The sequence below is a fragment of the Lepus europaeus genome, chromosome 7 (genome assembly GCF_033115175.1).
Source record: "Lepus europaeus isolate LE1 chromosome 7, mLepTim1.pri, whole genome shotgun sequence".
NCBI classification, from domain to species: domain Eukaryota; kingdom Metazoa; phylum Chordata; class Mammalia; order Lagomorpha; family Leporidae; genus Lepus; species Lepus europaeus.
Genome location: NC_084833.1, coordinates 2,262,649 through 2,281,206, shown reverse-complemented (window position 1 = coordinate 2,281,206; position 18,558 = coordinate 2,262,649). Strand labels below are relative to the sequence as shown.

The window sequence follows — 18,558 nt, the reverse complement described above, 5'->3', positions numbered from 1 at the left end:
CTACCGCGGCGGCCATTGGAGGGTGAACCAACGGCAAAAGGAAGACCTTTCTCTCTGTCTCTCTCTCACTGTCCACTCTGCCTGTCAAAAAAAAAAAATAAAAAATAAAAAATAAATAAATAAAATAAAAGACAGGGGCTGGCGTTGTGTGCAGTGGGTTAAGCTGTCACTTTCAATGCCAGCATCCCATATGAGCAGCGGCTCGCGTCCTGGCTGCTCCACTTCCGATCCAGCTCCCTGATAATGTGTCTGGGAAAGCAGTGGATGATGACCCAAGTGCTTGGTCCCCTGCACCTGTGTGAGAGATCTGGGTGGGGTTACAGGCTCCTGGCTTCCATCTGGCCCAGCCCTGGCCATTGCAACCATTTGGGGAGTGAACCAGCAGTTGGAAGATCTAACTCTGCTTTTCAAATAAATGAATAACTCTTTGGAAAAAAAATAGTTGAAATTAACTTTCCTAAGGTATCTTATATAAACCCAAACCACCACACACACTCCCTGCAAGTGCCCAGTAGCCTGGTGGCCAGCACCCTGGTTGGGGGCAGTGACAGAACCACTGGGTGCTACTGTGGACTCCACTCAGGACCAGGAGTGCTCGGGTTAGGGAAGCTGCACCAGCCACTGGCTCCTGTCTCGGCCACACTCCGAGTGACCCTGTGCAGGGCTGTCCACGGCTGACAGAGACTGCCGGGTCTCAAGGTTCATTTTCTTTAAGGTGTATTTATTTATTTGTAAGGCAGAGTTACAGAGAGAGAGAGAAGAGAGAGGACAGAGAAGGGAGGGAGGGAGAGAGGGAGGGGGAGAGAGGGAAAGAGAGGGAGGGAGAGGGGGAGAGGGGGAGAGACATTTTCCATCTGCTGGTTCACTCCCCAGATGGCCACAATGGCTGGGCTGGGCTGATCCAAAGCCAGGAGCTTCCTCCAGGTCTCCCAAGGAGACGCAGGGGCCGAAGCACCTGGTCCATCCTCCGGTGCCCTCCCAGTCACACCAGCAGGGAGCCAGATCAGAAGTGGAACAGCTGGGACTCGAACCCATGCCCACATGGGATGCGGCGCTGCAGACGGCAGCTTTGCCAGCTGCACCACAGCACCAGCCCCACAAGGCTCATTCCAAGGAACTGTGAAAGATCCAAGCAGACTTAAAGGGCAGAGAGGAGAAAGCCTGAGTGCCACCATTCCCAGATGGGCAGCAGGGACAGGGCAGGGCAATTGGGGCCGCTGGGTGGATCTGTGCCACGCAGAGACGAGTGAGGGACCGGCCCAGACAGGTCCAAAAACCTCACATGGCACTGAAAGTGTCAGAAGAAAATGCAGGGGGCCGGCGCCGTGGCTCACTTGGTTAATCCTCCGCCTGTGGTGCTGGCATCCCATATAGGTGTCGGGTTCTAGTCCTGGTTGCTCCTCTTCTAGTCCAGCTCTCTGCTGTGCACGGGAAGGCAGTGGAGGATGGCCCAAGTGCTTGGGCCCCTGCACCCCATGGGAGACCAGGAGGAGGCACCTGGTTCCTGGCTTCAAATCAGCGTAATTCCAGCCGTGGCGGCCAGTGGGAGGGTGAACCAACGGAAGGAAGACCTTTCTTTCTCTCTCTCTCTCTCACTGTCTAACTCTGTCAAAATAATAAAAAGAAGAAGAAAATGCAGGAGAACATAGCGGGATGGGGAGGAGACCCCATCGCACCCCCAGGAAATCACACGGCCACACCCAAACGTAAACCCCTGGACACAGCATGGCAGAGGCCAGGGCCCTTCAAGAGCACACACAGCTGGCAAGAGGAAGACGCGACATGGCCCAGGGACGGGCACACTGGGCAAACAGAAAGTGGAGCGGCCGGTAACACGGGGGACGTGCAGGTGCCAGGAGGCGACCCCCACCACCCTCAGACTGGCAGAGATCGGGCAGTGCCAAGCCCCGAGAGGGTGAGGGAGCCGGCTCTCGCACACCCAGCAGGTGTGATGATCGCTGGGCAGGGCGCCCGCGAGAGCCACTCAAGAGCGACTGGAGAACACCCGAGACAGCTGGGGCAGGCACTGGTCTCGGCTGAATGAGCAGGGCACTGGGAACCGCCCACAGGGCACACGGTCCCCCATCGGCCACCCCATGAAATACAGTCGGCCCCTCCATCCACAGCGCCGTTACCATGGCTCCCACCCTGCGGCAGAGAGAAAACTCGCAGGGGAAAAGCCGGCATCTGTATAAACATAGGAGCCTTTTCTTGGGCAGTGCAACCCCTGGCTGTTCACGAGATACAATGTAACAGCTACTTCCGCCCCGCCAGGTAATAGCTGTTTACCAGACACAGCGTAATGGGTATTTACCCAGGACCCACCTCATCTGAGCCAGTGCAACAGTAACCTTGCTGTGACTCGGGCGCTCGCAGGCTGTGAGCAGGCTCTGTGCAGATTCCACTCCTGGCAGAGGGACTTGGGCTCTATGGTGTGTGGGCACCTGGGGGCACGGGAGCTGACCCTGCGCAGGTGAACCCTCGGAGGTGAGACCATCCCCGCCCACCAGCTCCCGGGAGGAGAGTGGGGGAAGAGCTGTGGGCCACAGTTCCCCTCCCCAGACACAGGGTCACCCCGCCTGGGTCCCCAGACCTAGGAAGAAAGGTGGGGGAGCTCCTTCCCATGGGAAGGCAGCCAAGGGCTGGGCGAGGAGGCAGAGAGCAGAGGGCCCCGGGCTGGGCGCTGCAGGGCCTGGAGATGTTTGCACGGCCACAGTGGCCACAGCGGGGCTTCTACGTGGATCCCATGAGTTCCTCACATGTCGGGCACCGCCTGCCTCGCCTCCTGCCGGTCTTTGCTCACGACACCCTTGTCACCGAGGCTCACCCCGGCCACCTGCCTCACCCCTGCTCCTCTACGGATTGCTTTCCAGTAGCCTGTGTTCTGTGGGTCCTCCACCCCACCCCACCCCCGCTGGGCCAGGACAGGAGCAGGGGCCTGCGTGGGCCACTGCTCGGTGGAGAGCCGACAGCCGGAGCAACCTCAGGGCCCGTCCAGGACACGCCCCCTTCTCCAGGAGGGGCCACGTGCCAGACCACGCCACAGCCGTGGTGCACACAAAAGCGCTGAAACCACCCAGCGAGCCTCGGACAACAACAGAGAGGAACTGGCAGTCGAGAAGAGAACCGGTTTTAGAAACGCGCACCACGTGGCAACTGACCAGCACGCGTCTGGCTCATCAGCGGGTCACAGAAGCAAGCACAGAGAAATCAGAAGACTTCCGACGGGTGAGGAGACACCTGACACAGAACAGAGGCAGGGCTCACCGGAGCTGTCTGTGAGCGTCCCCGTCAGCAAGAAGCAAAGCTACGTCCTGCGAGTAGAAACGGAGCCGCTAAAACTACAGGAGAGGCTAGCGAACAGGTCTGGGGGAAGGCCGTGAACTCCAAGTCAGAAAACACGAAAGTCAATGAAGCACAAAGCCGGCTATCTGAAAAGGTCCTGAAAGCTGGCAAACTTCTGCTAGACTGACCAAGAAAAAAAATGGGAAAGGTCTCCACTTAGCCAGATCCCAAAGGCTCCTGCGGGGAAGCCAGGACCCCCGGCGCCCGATTGAGGAGACGAGCGCGCTTCTCACGCAGTGGAAACCGACAGACCTGACTGCTGGACAGCAGATCTGCAACCAGGGGAAACCAAACCCTGGCCCAGACGCCTCGCGGTGGATTCTGCCTCACCGTCAAAGGCTGGTGCCCTTGGGGCCGGCGCTGTGGCACGGCAGGTAAGGCCTCAAAACCGCCGCCTGGGAAGTCCCGGCTGCTCCACTTCCCATCCAGCTCCCTGATCATGCTGGGAGAGCAGTGGAAGATGGCCCAAGTCCTTGGGCCCCTGCACCTGTGTGGGAGACCTGGAAGAAGCTCCTGGCTCCTGGCTTCAGCCTGGCCCACCCTGGCTGTTGCAGCCATTTGGAGAGTGAACCAGCAGATGGAAGACCTCTCTCTCTCTTCTTCTCTGTCTCTGTAACTCTTTCAAGTAAATAATTTTTTTTTAATTTTTTAATTTTTTTTTTATTTTTTGACAGGCAGAGTGGACAGTGAGAGAGAGACAGAGAGAAAGGTCTTCCTTTTGCCGTTGGTTCACCCTCCAATGGCCGCCGCAGCCTGCGTGCTGTGGCCGGCGCACCACGCTGATCCGATGGCAGGAGCCAGGTACTTATCCTGGTCTCCCATGGGGTGCAGGGCCCAAGCACTTGGGCCATCCTCCACTGCACTCCCGGGCCACAGCAGAGAGCTGGCCTGGAACAGGGGCAGCCAGGATAGAATCCGGTGCCCCGACCGGGACTAGAACCCGGTGTGCCGGCACCGCAAGGCGGAGGATTAGTCTAGTGAGCCGCGGCGCCGGCCAATAAAATTATTTTTTTTAAAAAAAGATAACAGGGTAAACGTTGTGGTGTAGCAAGTTAAGTTGCCTGCAGTGCCCACATCCCATATGTGCACCGGTTCTAGTCCCAGCTGCTCCACTTCTGATCCAGCTCCCTGCTAATGCACCTGGGAAAGCAGAAGAAGGTGGCTCAAGTGCTTGGGCCCCTGCGCCCACGTGGGAGGCCGGGAAGAAGAATGGAGGACAAAGCTGAAGAGCAGACTCCGCTGTCCTGATTTCGTAACCTGCTTCAAGGCAGCACAACGCGGGACCGGCCCAGCCTGGACAGCACACAAGGCAGGCACTGGACGCAGCGGCTGGGACACCCACGTCCTCCATCCGAGCGCCTGGGTTTAAAGCCGGGCTCTGATCAGGATCTGTAATGCACACTGTGGGAGGGGGTGGTGGTTATGGTTCGAGTAGGTGGCACCCCCGTGAGAGACTTGCATTAAGTTCCCAGCTCCTGGCTTTGGTCTGGCCAGCCCTGGTCCTTGAGGGCACCTGAGTGCAAACTGGGGGGCGAGGGGGCCTCCCTCGCCCAGTAGCTCCCGCCTTTCAAATACAAAGAATGGAATACATAGAGTGAAAGACGATGGCCCCGAAAGCCTGGAATAACTCCACGTTCCTCGGGCCGTCTGATTTTCAACAAAGGCACTGAGACAGTTCAGTGGGAAAACACAGGCCAGTCCACCGGCGGGGCCCAGACAAGCGGAAATCCACGCGTCGGAGGACGGCGTGGCAGCCCTCCCGGAAGCCGTGTGCAGAAAGTTGACAGCGAGCCGCAGACGTCGGCGTAAAAACACAGGTGTAGGTGACCTCGAGTCTGACGCGAGCGAAAGCAACAAGAGAACACAGAGCAGAACTCCTCAAACCTAACACTTTCAAAGAAGGCCGCCCGCAGTGTGGAGAAGACATGGGCCCACATTCCGAACGCGATCGAGGGCTCGGGCCGACAACACAGGAAGAATTCCCATAACCCAACCCCGAGCAACAGCTGTTCCGGCAAGGAAGAGCCACCCATCCCCGACAGGCACCGGCAAAGACGCCCGGCGTCATCAGCCGGCAGAGGGGCGCGAACGGAAACACAGGAAGACGCCGCTTAGGGCGGCTCGGGCGGCTACCACCCCGCAGCTGGCAGCAGGCACAGCGAGTGTGTCGCACCACTCCCACACAGAGGCCCCACTGTGGGCTCCCCCATGCCGCGGCGGGCAGACACCAGCGGGGTGCCCCCCGCCCCCGATCCAGCCCAGGTCTGACGCTACCACCAGCCTTCCGAAACCTCATGGGAAATGGAACTAAACATAAATCGCCTTTGGTGCAAACACGTTGCAACCCGTGCATACGAGGGGGCCACCAGAACGTGCACGGAAAACGAGCACCATGAAAAAAAACACCAAGTGGGCCTGCGCCGCGGCTCACTAGGCTAATCCTCCGCCTTGCGGCGCCGGCACACTGGGTTCTGGTCCCGGTCGGGGCGCCGGATTCTGTCCCGGTTGTCCCTCTTCCAGGCCAGCTCTCTGCTGTGGCCCGGGAGTGCAGTGGAGGATGGCCCAAGTGCTTGGGCCCTGCACCCCATGGGAGACCAGGAGAAGCGCCTGGCTCATGGCTTCGGATCGGTGTGGTGCGCCGGCCACAGCGCACCGGCCGCGGCGGCCATTGGAGGGTGAACCGGCGGCAAGGGAAGACCTTTCTGTCTCTGTCCACTCTGCCTGTTAAAAAATAAAAAATAAAATAAAAAAACACCAAGTGAAGCCTTGCAACGCCAGCATCCCGAACCACGGTGCTGGTCAGGCGCAGGGTTAAGTCCTGGCTTTTCTGCTTCCCGTCCAGCTTCCTGCTAATCCTCCTGGGAAGGCGGCAGACCTCAGCCCAAGTGCTGGGGCCCCTGCCACCCTCATGGGACACCTGGATGGGGCCGATGTGCTCAGGCAGCTTGCAGAACTGGCTGGTTCCCAGGCTGCAGAGACGAGAGCAGAGTCCCCTCTCTCGCCCGGCACCACCCTGCAGGAACCGCCATGCCTCCCGCTCTCCAGGAGCTCTGGGAGCCCCGTGCTGTCGGTTTCTATGGAGACTTGGCCGCGTGAGCACAGCTGAGGCACGGACACCAGGGTGGGGAGCGACTGGACCAGCAGGGCAGGATGCAGCGTGCATGCGCCACGCGGAGAACCCGGCCCAGCCCGCCTGCCGGTGCCCTAGCTCTCCTCCCTCGTGGAAGGAAGGGACGGGACCCCTTCCCAAATGGTGCTTCCAGACGTGGAGGCTGCAGGAGGTCATCTCGGGGGAGCTCAGGGTCCCCCGACCCAGCTTTGAAGGTCAGCATCCACGCGTTGCACCTCAGCGTGACCCCAGGACCCCAGGACCCTGCCACGCTGCTCGTGGGAACACACCGGGAGGACTGGAGACACATGTCCACTCTGGGGACACACCGGGAGGGCTGGAGACACACGTCCACTCTGGGGACACACCGGGAGGCCTGGAGACACACGTCCACTCTGGGGACACACCGGGAGGGCTGGAGACACACGTCCACTCCAGAGCACTCGCGTGGTGCTCGCTGCAGCCAAACAGTAGAGAAGACCCCGGGTCGGCTTGCCGACAGGTGCGTGTCACCGACGTCGGTCCAGCCGCCAAACGGAAAGAAAACCATGGGGCGGCGACTGCTGTGGCCACACGATCGGCCTCGATTCACCACCCTGAGGGACAGGAGCTGACACAGAGACTCGCCCTGTGTGACATGCCCAGGATGGGCAAGCCCACAGGGAAGAGTGGACACCAGGGGCGGGCGCTGTGGTGCAGCGGGTAAAGCCGCCACCTGTGACGCCAGCATCCCAAATGGGCGCCACGTCATGTCCCGGCTGCTCCACTTCCAATCCAGCTCCCTGATCATGCACCTGGGGAAACAGTGGAAAATGGCTCAAGTGCTTGGGCCCCTGCACCTGTGTGGGAGACCTGGAAGAAGCTCCTGGCTCCTGGCTCCAAACTGGCCCAGCCCCGGCTGTTGTAGCCATCTGGGGAGTGAACCAGCAGGTGGAAGACCTCTCTCTCTCTCTCTCTCTCTCTTTCCCTCTCTCCCTCTCTCTCTCCCCCCCACCCTGCCGTGTGTGTGTGTGTGTGTGTGTGTGACTCAGCCTTTCAAATAAATAAGTCAATCTCTAATAAAGGAGAAGCCCGGACTGAGCCAGGGCCCCCCTCCGCCCTGCCCACCCCACAACCTGGCCCTGCCAGCTGCTCCCAGGCAGCCCCACATCCGCCAAGGCCTCGCTGCGTCCCTGTCCCCACTCAGGGCCACTTCCTTCTCCTCGGGCAGCCAGGCCGTTCTGCTGAGCGCCGGCAAGAACCCCCGGGTGCCCCCAGCACCCCGGACACTGCCCTTCGGGGTGGGCATCCCCCCGTGGCCGCCTGCAGGGCCCAGTGGAACACCACAGAGGCTTCCTGACCGGCGAGAAGAGGGACATGGCTCGTCCACAGCACGTACCCGACCACCGCACAGAGCCGGCTTTCAAATCCAGTCCCTGCCCAGGACACGGGTCCCATGCTCCTCCCGCTGGCTCTCGACATGTGGCCGAGGGACCCCAGGGTGCCCAGTGAGGCCCTCTCGGGTCAGCCGGTGAAGCGACAGCATCGTCCCCCCAAAACAGGCAGCTGCTTTGTCACGCTCACCCTCAGAGACCGCGCAACGGTGACATCGCGACAGACGAGAGACCGCTGCCTATGCACAGAAGCCCCGCCAGGACGGCACCCCCGGCGCTCTCGGCTTTTCCTGCTTTGGAAGACGGCGGTGGCTGCTCGCGCAGGTGCATCGCGTACGTCTCCCGTCACAAGCTCACTGCTGCTGCTTTAAATGCACTCCGATGGGATAAACGGCAGCCAACGGCTCTGGGCCCTTTACAGACGCTGCAAGGAGTCACGGGTCCCCAGACCGGCTCTCTGGGAGGCACTGAGCTGCCCCGGCAGCCTCAGCGGGCAGCCGACAGGTGTGCGGGTCTGGACGCAGGGAAGGACCCGGGGGGTTTCCAGGTGTGGAGTGGAATCACTGCTGGTCCACTGCTCCTCGGCGCACTCACCTGGAAAATGGGACCAAGGACCCCGAGCCCATTGTCAGGCTGGGCCAGGGCTGGTGGGAGTCTGTCATTGGAGCAGGACGTGAGGGCCAGGTGGTCACACGCCCCCGTCACGTTCATCTTCCCGACACAAAGGCACAGAGAAGCTCCACGGGGGTGGCCAGATGATCGGGGGTCTTATCTGGTCTGCAGGAGTGCGCGTGGGCAGTGCCCTGTGGCCCCTGGCCCAGCCACACCCACCCGCAGCTGATCCGAGGATAGGAAAGGTCTCCACGCCAAGGCCGCCTGACGAGCAGCCCGCGAGCTCTCGAGCAGTTGAGGGAGTACCTGGCCTGGGGACCTGCAATGCCCACGCCCGCCCCTCATGCTGGTCTGAAAAGGGCGCCGGCACTCACGACCCAGAGAACCGGTCAAAGGCAGGCCGTGGTTCCGGCACCCACATCCCACGGCGGAGCACCTGAGTCTCACTCCTGGCTCTGGTTCCAGACTCCGGCTTCCTGCTAATGCACACCCTGGGAGGCAGCAGTGACAGCGCAAGTCCCGGGCTCCCTGCGCCCCACGTGGGCGACCAGGACTGAGTTCCCCGCTCCTGCCTCGCCCAGCCGTGTGGGCACCGGGGGAGTGAACCAGCAGATGGGACTTCTGTCTCTCTAATATTTTGTAAAAACAAAACAACAGATTCAAAAGAGACCGACAGCCCCCGGGAGAACACGGCCGGCTCAGAGAACACCCAGCTGTCACGGAGCTTGACACAAACACAGCCATTCCCCCGAAGACTCAACACAGACAAGAGCAGGCAGCCCCGGGACAGCCCCGAGACAGTCTTTCCACGCCTTTGGCACCTGACAAACCCCAAGCGGGAGCAGTGAAGGCTGCGCAGCCCGGGCAGCCGGGGGAGCGGTGTTTCCTGGCCCTCGTCCCTGCGGCACTGTTAACACGGGCCTGGCCGTAACCGTCCTCGGAATTCCACTCCCGGCCTTGGCCCCCGGCAGACAGCACACTGCTCACCCCGGCCGTTCACCCCGCACGGCCCCGCGCCAGCTCCAGCAAACATCCGGGGGTGTGATCCCGACAGCGGTCACCTGCTGCCCGCCCAGGAACCCGGCCCCCCCGGGGACCTGGCACTCCAGCTGTGGCGACCTCAGAGAGAGGGCCGAGAGACCGGTGACCGGACGGGTCGGGTGACTGTTGCAGCACAGTGGTTCCCAGGGCGGGGCGGGCAGGCAAGAACTGAACACAGAGCAGCAGGTGCCCCTGGAGCACACGGGGCGGGGGGGGGGGGGCGGGCAGTGGCGCGGGACCGGCCCCTCTCTGGAGCCCTGCGCACCTGCTGCAGGGGATCAGCCTGGAGCCGGGGCAGTCCCAAGAACAAGCATGGACACAGAGAGCAAGCTGGAGCCACAGAGGGAGCAGGAGCACCTGTACCCTCGGGTGCCCCCCACTCCTCCCTCCCGGCACATCCTCTGCCCTTGGGAAAGGGAGCCAGGCCCCAAGGCTCGTTTCCCACCTGCAGAATCCTGGGGGCTCCAGGCCCGGAATCGTCCAGCCTGGAGCTCTGCACAGAATGACACGTGCACTGCTCCAGGGGCCCCAGGGGACCCAGCGCCAGCCAAGGTCGGGGTCAGGCCCCAGGCTTCCGGTCACTGCCCACCTCCCACATCCCCACCTCCCAGGTAAGGATTCTGGTGGTCTGCGAGCTCTCCTGGAGAAGTGGTGCAGACCCCGTTTAGGAGGGTTGGGGGCAGGAAAGCCCAGTGTGCAGGGTAGGCAGTGGGGAAGCCACAGGGGACACATCTGCCACCACCCTCACCTTGGGGAACACCTGTTGGGCCTGCAGTGAACTGATGGCCCCCCTGCAGGAGGCTTGGGAGCAGGCACCATCAAAGCCTGGAGGGGGCGCCCTCCCCTCTCCCCTTCCCCTCTCCCAGCGCCCCACACCCCCCGGAGGCTCCCCACGAAGATGGGCCCCCCAGGGAGGAGGGGGTATTTGGACTAAGGCTGGGTGTGGACACTGCGACACCCACGGCCCTCTGGCTCCAGGTGTCAGCGTCCGTGGCCCACGTACATGGGGTGCTCGGTCAGCGGTACCCAGAAGTGACCGCACCACTGTTGCCACCCAGGAGGAAATGCTTAGTGCACATACGTGTCCTGTGGAGACGCGTGCTGGGCCGATAAATAAAAGACCCACAAGCATGGACGTCTGTGCGTTGGAATAGAGACCCTTGGAGAGAGCGGCCATGCAAACACACAGATAGCAGGGAACCCAGCCGGCGCTGTGGCATAGCGGGGAAAGCCGTCGCCTGTGCCGCCCGCATCCCGTATGGGCACCAGCTGCTCCTCTTCCGATCCAGCTCTCTGCTATGGCCTGGGAAAGCAGTAGAAGATGGCCCAACTCCTTGGGCCCCTGCACCCACATGGGAGACCTGGAGGAAGCTCCTGGCTCCTGGCTTCAGCCAGACCCAGCGCCTCCTATTGAGTGAACCAGAGGATGAAGACGGATCCCTCTCTCCCGCGCGAGCCACCTCTGACTTGCCTTTCAAATGAGTAACAAATCTAACCTGAACCAGCCCGGGAGGTTACGCGGCAGGAAGCAGTTAAGGAGGAATGCAACCCACGACCCACAGCCATTTCTTTTAAAACATCAGAATTTCCCCCTCCCTGGGGTTGGGGCGGGGGAGACCCAGGTTCTTTGCAAATATTTAAACCTAGGGAGATGAATGCCAGGAGCTAAGGCCCAGAGTCTGCAAATGATTAACGCCGACCTCTAAGTGCCTGTGAGGGAACTCAGGTGAACTCCTGTGCTCCTGCGGTGTGTGGACTTTTCTGAAAAATGTTGCAGGAAACGTATGAGGATGGCGTTGTTTTCAAAGGCCACTTTTAGGGTCACTCTGAAGGCAGAGTGACAGGGAGAGGGAGGGAGGGGACTGAGCGAGAGAATGAGAGGGAGGGAGGGAGAGAGGGAGGGAGGGAGATCGATTTTCCACCACTGGTTCACTCCCCAAACTGGCCACCAAGGCTGGGGCTGGGCCAGGCCAAGGCCAGGAGCTTCATCCGGGGCTCCCATGTGGGTGGCAAGACCAAAGTTCTTGGGCCATCTTCCACCGCTTTCCCAGGCGCAGTAGCAGGGAGCTGGAAAGGAAAGAGAGCAGCCGGGACGTGATCAGGCACCCGTATGGGATGCCAGCTTCAAAAGTGACAGTCCCCGGCCTTCTGTCCGAGGGGCCCTCCCCCGGCCAGCAGGGCCACTGCGGTGGCAGCCACTGCTTGGAAGGACGGCCCCCCGGGGGTCTCCAAACGAAGCCCTTTAAGACAAGCACCCCGGGACTCGGGGCTCCTCCTAAAAACAGGAGCTTTCCCACACTGGTTTCCCAGGACTCCAGGGCAGAACCCCCTGGGGGACGCCAGTCCAGAATTTCTGGGGGTGGGCCGGGCAGGCTCTGTGCCCAAGGCCCCAGCCTCAGGTTAGGGTTTTCCAGCCCAATTCAACCTGCACTGAGGGATCACCCTGAGGGTCCAGGGAGCGCCTTCCCAAGGTCACCCCAAGCCCTGCCCACCGACAGCTGGAGGCCAAACGTGAGGAGCCCCGCGAGTCACGGCCCAGGCACTGCCGGCCGCCCAGCAGGCTCTTAGCAGTGCCATCTCCCAGGAAGCAGCCGCGCCTCGGTCATCCCACAGGCCCTGCGTCCTGACCCAGCAGGCTGCTGCCACTGGGCCCACAACAGCTCCCAGTGTGGGGCGTGTTGGACACATCTCCCTCCCTGTTGGGACTGGAAGCCCCTTGAATGGGGGGGAGGGGCACTTCCTGGGCCCCCACGGCCCCTCCCCCATATTTCCAGGAGAGCTCCCCGAAGGGCATCTGCTGTTCATTACAAACCGTCCAGCCAAACGCCAATCACATCCAGAGATCTCCCAGGAGGCACAGCAACAGGAGGATGCAGCCCACTGCCCTGCCGGGTGATGTGCAGGGAGCCCGGCCGTCGTGCAGGGATGCGGGGCTGGACGCTGCCAGGCCGCCTGCGCACTGGTCCTGGTCCCCTACGCCCTGGCTGGGTGACCCAGGCCAAGCGCTCCACTGCCCTGGGCTTCAGGCTCCCGCCGTGTCACGTGGGAGTCACAGCGGCCGTTCCCTCTCCCCGGAGAAATCAGCACGTGGACAGCACGACTTGGTGTGGCACCTGCCGGTGCTGGGCCAGCTCACTTCCGTGGAGGGCCGGCGTTCCAGCCCTGGGAAAGGCAAGTCACCTGGACCTCTTGAGGTCTTCAGCACCTCACCCCCAGGCCCATCCCCAGCACCAGCTGTCCAGTCGGCAGCAGGGAGTTCCCCCAGACAGCAACCTGGGGCCAGCTCCAACCAGGCGTGCGGCAGCCAGAGAAAAATCAAGCAATCCCAAGATCTCAAGGGGAAGGCCTCCCTTCCTGAACTGCCACAGAGACCAGCTGACCATGCCGGGGCGGGGGTGGGCCACCAGGCCCAGGGCCTTCCCTCAACAAGCCATCCGCTCACAGAGGGTCCAGGGCAGGTGGAGACGAGGGCAGGCCCCTCCTCCCCCTCCCCAGCTCGAGGCTTCTGAAGAAGCCATACATGTTCATTTCCCGGGGGGCCACGCTACATGCAGATCCTGCAGGCCCCGGATCTGCTGCTGGTGGCCTGAAGACCACAGAGCAGGAGGCTGGGGTCCCAGGCAGGTGCGCGGCAGGTGGCAGGTGCTAGCGTGCAGGCGGGATCCTCACGCCCCAGGATTCCCCTGGAGGAGCAGGTGCACCTCCATGAGCCCCGCGTGGGCAGGTCCCCGACTCGCCTGCCCTCAGGGCCTATCTGGGGATAAAGCACCCACGCCCAACAGGTGTTTCTCCAGCTGCCTGCGTGGTGCCGACTCGTGGCACGTTCTCCTTGGGGTCCGGCTTTGTCCCTCATTCTTGCTCCTCATCCCCAATGCCATCTCGGCCACCTCGACAGAACCCTGCACGGAGACCTGGACCACACCGCCCGGGCAGGGCGAGCCCCTGATGCCAGCAGAGAGACCCTGCACACAGCCCCACGTGTCTGCTGAATGAATGAATGAATGAGCTCCTGGGGCTTCGCAGGCAAGCCAGCCCCACCCCCTCCTGGGATCTGACACAGTCAAAGCAGCCAGGGGCTGTCAGCAGCACCCCAGGACCACCTTCAGGTGAGTCACTCAGGGCTCTGCGCACTGCAGCCTCCCTCCACAGGGCACCTAGGAGGAGCCCAGCTTCCCAGCCGACCCTGCAGCCGCCAGAACACCTTCCCCTGCAGAGGGCGCTCTCCTGCCCGCTCCGCAGATGCCCCGACATCCCGGGAAAACCCAGCATCCATCACCACGGAGCCCCAGCCCCTCAGTTAACACCGCCCCCGCCGCACCGACCCAGCCGGGCCACGTTCAGCCCTCTGACAAGCCGCCGCCGGGAGCCTGCAGCTGCCCGTGCTTGGCACACAGTAGGGCCCCCTCTGCACCTGCAGCTCCAGGGCTCGGCAAAGGCCTTGGTCAAACCCCAGGTGCCTGTCCGACCTCCACCCCCCTCCCACCCCCCGGGACACCCAGAACCACCTGCCCACATCTTGAAGCTGAACTTAATTAGCTAGTTGACCTCATTAACAATGAAACTTGAGCTCCAAGGAAAACGAGGTCATACAACTTTCCAACTCACTACCTCAAATTTCCTCGAGGAAAACACCATCTTCGCGAGGCCTCTGGGACCCCCCGGACCCTGCAGCGGCGACGCCCCCAAGGACTTGGGCCTGAACCCTCCACCTGCAGGGCCCAGGCGCCCGCCCGGACACTTTAAAAGCTGGGCGGCCAAAACCCCACGGTCACTATCACCAGCTTCTTCCCCACCCAGCGCCCCCAGCCCCACGGAAAGGCTCCCTCGCCCGCGCGTGCACCCACCCTGAGGGGCGGGCTGCGCGACCTCACGAGTCCCGCACCCTCCGGACCCCCGCGGCGCCGAGGCCCACCGCGGGCCCCGCACCCTCCGGACCCAGGCCGTGGGGATCGCACCTGCTGGCTCGGTCTGGCAGCCCCGGCTCAGGTGTGACGCGTGGCCGGCGTTCCCGGGGGCGCTCTCCGCTCGGCGCGGGCTAAAGTTGCCAGGGAACTTGGGCGCCGAGAGACCAGCCTCCCGCATAACTCAGGGTGGCGCGGCCGGGCGCTGGGACCGCTGCCCTGCGCCCACCCGGTCCCTGCACGGCGGCCACACACCGCGGCTGGCGGGGACCCCGCGCCACCCCGGAGCCTGGGCGCCCCAGGTGCCTCCCCGGGCCCGCATCGGCGCGCCGGCCCCGGCCTGCCGGAGTCCGCGGCTGCAGCCGCGCGCGCCGGGACGGGAGTGTGGGCCCGCGACCCAGCCGCCGGATCCCCAGGGGCCTTCCGCCCGTGGCACGGGTCCCCGCCCCCGAGCGCCCCCTGGCGGCTCTCCGCCGGCTCAAGTCCTCGGGCTGGGGGCGGCGACCTCGCCCAGGAGACCCTGGGGCTGGCCCCCCTGCGTGGTCCCGGGGACAGGGGTGGCGCGCTCCATGCGCCCTGGAGACAGGGAGGTGCTGCACCCCGCGCCCTCAGCTTTCTCAAACCGGCGCTGTCCGGGGAGAAAACCTTGGGGGGAGGGGGCACCTCCCCGCGCCCCCCCCCCATCCCGGGCGGTTACTGCCCCTGGAATTAGAGCGCCCTCGACGCTTCCGGGAGCAGGGTCGGGAGTCGCGGGACCACCGAGTGTCGCTCCCGGCCCCGCCCGCGCCCCGCGCCCCAGTCTCACCTGGCTCCGCGAGTGGGGGGCGGCGTCCGCGCGCACCTGGCTCGGCTCCGGGGACACGAGCGGCGCCCAACCCGGCCCAACCGGAGCGCGGGAGCCGTGGGAGCGGGAGCCGCCGCCGCCGCCGCCGCCCAGGTGTGGGGGGAGGGGGAGGGGAGCCGCGGCCCCGCCCCGCGCTGGCGCCCGCGGCCGGGGGCTCCTCGGAGGGGCGGCGCGGCCCGCACGGCGCAGAGGAGGGGCCGCCGGCCGCCGGGCACGCGCGCGGGTCCGCCTTCCCTGCCGCACCTGTGCCCGCCGGCTCCCGCGCGGGGTCTGTTGTAGCAACCCCGGGAGCGCCGGCGGCCGCCCGCGCCCCGCCCCGCTCCGCCCCGGCCCAACCGGCCCGGGGCTGCGTGGCTCGCGCCGCCCGCCCCCCGGAGAAACCTAGCGGCCGGCTCCCGCCCGGCAGGGCCAGGCTGAGCGCGAACTTTGCACCTGGCTGACGGCGCGACCCGGAGGCGCCGGGAACCCCACGGTTACCCGGGTTTTGGAACGGCGGGGGTTTTTGCCCAGGCCCCGGGGGACCCCCAGCTTAGCGCCTTGGCGGGGGAACTCTGGGCTGGGAGTGCTGGAGACGCCACCTTGCACGCGGTGCGTCTCTGAGCGCGCGCGCGCGCGCGGTCTCTGGATCCGGAGTTTTCCTGGACTGGGGTGGGGGGGACCTGCAGACCCCGGGGCCCAGGCTGTGATGGAGCGCTCGGCCGCCCTGCACGCGGACCCCGGGCCGCTACCTTCTGGCGTCAGCCTTTCAGGATGTGCTTGAGAGATTGCATGGCCGGCGACTTCTGAATTCCAAAGGCGAAGTTAAATATTTGCTCCAGTTTTTTTTTTTTTTTGCTTGCATAATTGCCCTACATTTCAAAGAAGTCTTAAAAGCACTTAGGTTCCCCAAAAATAAATAAATGAATGAGTTGTGTTTGGGGCCAGGATGTTTGAGGACCAGTGGAGTAAAAGTTGCGGTTCCTTGAGGGCGGCGGCTGGGAGAGCCTGGACGAAATGTTTGCAGCGGCCAAGCAGAGGGACCCACACACAGCGGGGAGCGGGCGGGGAGGAGCTGTGGGGAATGGGGTAGGGGCTGTGATCACCCTGCAAAGATCCAGCTCCCCCACCCCCACCCCACCCTGGGTGTCCAGATCCAAGGGGGCTGATGGCCAGAATTCAGCCTGTGTCCCCAGGGAGGGCTCGAGGGCCAAGGCCATCCCCGACCTGGACGCCCCTGGGGCTACCCTCTGCTGGCCCTGTCTGAAGCCCAAAAGAGTGTCCCGTGACAGCCCGGCCACTTGCCATTTGGAGGGCGGTGGTGTCCTGCTCACGCCCCAGTTTCTTTGTGTTGCTCGGGGAGATCCAGTTCAGCCACATCCTTGAGGACTTGAACGGCCTCTCCTGGAGAGGCCCTGGCAGTGGCCTGGGCAGGGAGTTCAGGAGCACCACCCCCGCCCCCCGGCCCCCCACCAGCAGGTGCCACTGGAGACCAGACTCCCTGCTGGGGGCCGCGGTGCGGGGTCATGCCCTCTGGGCATCAGCTCAGGAAAGCAGCACCGAGCCTCCTTGTCTGGCGTCAGGGCTCCCCAGGTTTCGTTTCTGCAAACGGCCCTGCCTGGATCCCCCCACCCGGCCACACACACACACACACACACACAGGCACACAAGTGGCCCTGCCTGGATCCCCCCACCCGGCCACACACAGACACACAAGCGGCCCTGCCTGGATCCCCCCACCCGGCCACACACACACACACGCACACACAGATACACAAGCGGCCCTGCCTGGATCCCCCCACCCGGCCACACACGCACACACGCACACACAGACACACAAGCGGCCCTGCCTGGATCCCCCCACCCGGCCACACACACACACACACGCACACACACAGACACACAAGCGGCCCTGCCTGGATCCCCCCACCTGGCCACACACACACACACACACACAGACACACAAGCGGCCCTGCCTGGATCCCCCCACCCGGCCACACACACACACACGCACACACACAGACACACAAGCGGCCCTGCCTGGATCCCCCCACCCGGCCACACACACACACACACGCACACACACAGACACACAAGCGGCCCTGCCTGGATCCCCCCACCCGGCCACACACACACACACACACACACACACAAGCGGCCCTGCCTGGATCCCCCCACCCGGCCACACACACACACACGCACACACACAGACACACAAGCGGCCCTGCCTGGATCCCCCCACCCGGCCACACACACACACACGCACACACACAGACACACAAGCGGCCCTGCCTGGATCCCCCCACCCGGCCACACACACACACACACACACACACACAAGCGGCCCTGCCTGGATCCCCCCACCCGGCCACACACACACACACGCACACACACAGACACACAAGCAGCCCTGCCTGGATCCCCCCACCCGGCCACACACGCACACACGCACACACAGACACACAAGCGGCCCTGCCTGGACCCCCCCACCCGGCCACACACGCACACACACAGACACACAAGCGGCCCTGCCTGGATCCCCCCACCCGGCCACACACACACACACACGCACACACACACACAAGTGGCCCTGCCTGGATCCCCCCACCTGGCCACGCACACACACACACACACAAGCGGCCCTGCCTGGATCCCCCCACCCGGCCACACACACACACACGCACACACAGATACACAAGCGGCCCTGCCTGGATCCCCCCACCCGGCCACACACGCACACACGCACACACAGACACACAAGCGGCCCTGCCTGGATCCCCCCACCCGGCCACACACACACACACACGCACACACACAGACACACAAGCGGCCCTGCCTGGATCCCCCCACCTGGCCACACACACACACACACACACAGACACACAAGCGGCCCTGCCTGGATCCCCCCACCCGGCCACACACACACACGCACACACACAGACACACAAGCGGCCCTGCCTGGATCCCCCCACCCGGCCACACACACACACACACGCACACACACAGACACACAAGCGGCCCTGCCTGGATCCCCCCACCCGGCCACACACACACACACACACAGACACACAAGCGGCCCTGCCTGGATCCCCCCACCCGGCCACACACACACACACGCACACACACAGACACACAAGCGGCCCTGCCTGGATCCCCCCACCCGGCCACACACACACACACACACGCACACACAGACACACAAGCGGCCCTGCCTGGATCCCCCCACCCGGCCACACACACACACACACACAGACACACAAGCGGCCCTGCCTGGATCCCCCCACCCGGCCACACACACACACACGCGCACACACAGACACACAAGCAGCCCTGCCTGGATCCCCCCACCCGGCCACA

General features: G+C 63.8%; 1 protein-coding gene across 5 annotated transcripts in view; it reads right to left on the bottom strand.

The window, feature by feature from the left end:
- Window positions 1-15,287, bottom strand: part of SHANK2 (SH3 and multiple ankyrin repeat domains 2) — a 399,303-nt gene extending 384,016 nt beyond the window's left edge. For 3 of the 5 annotated variants that reach the window (XM_062195675.1, XM_062195679.1, XM_062195676.1), the window contains exon 1: window positions 15,187-15,287. The gene's annotated coding sequence lies outside the window, so the exon portion shown is untranslated. Of the gene's footprint in view, window positions 1-14,435; window positions 14,542-15,186 lie in introns of those variants that run through there. The other 2 variants (XM_062195678.1, XM_062195677.1) reach the window with 1 other exon arrangement.
- Window positions 15,288-18,558: the final 3,271 nt, after the last annotated feature.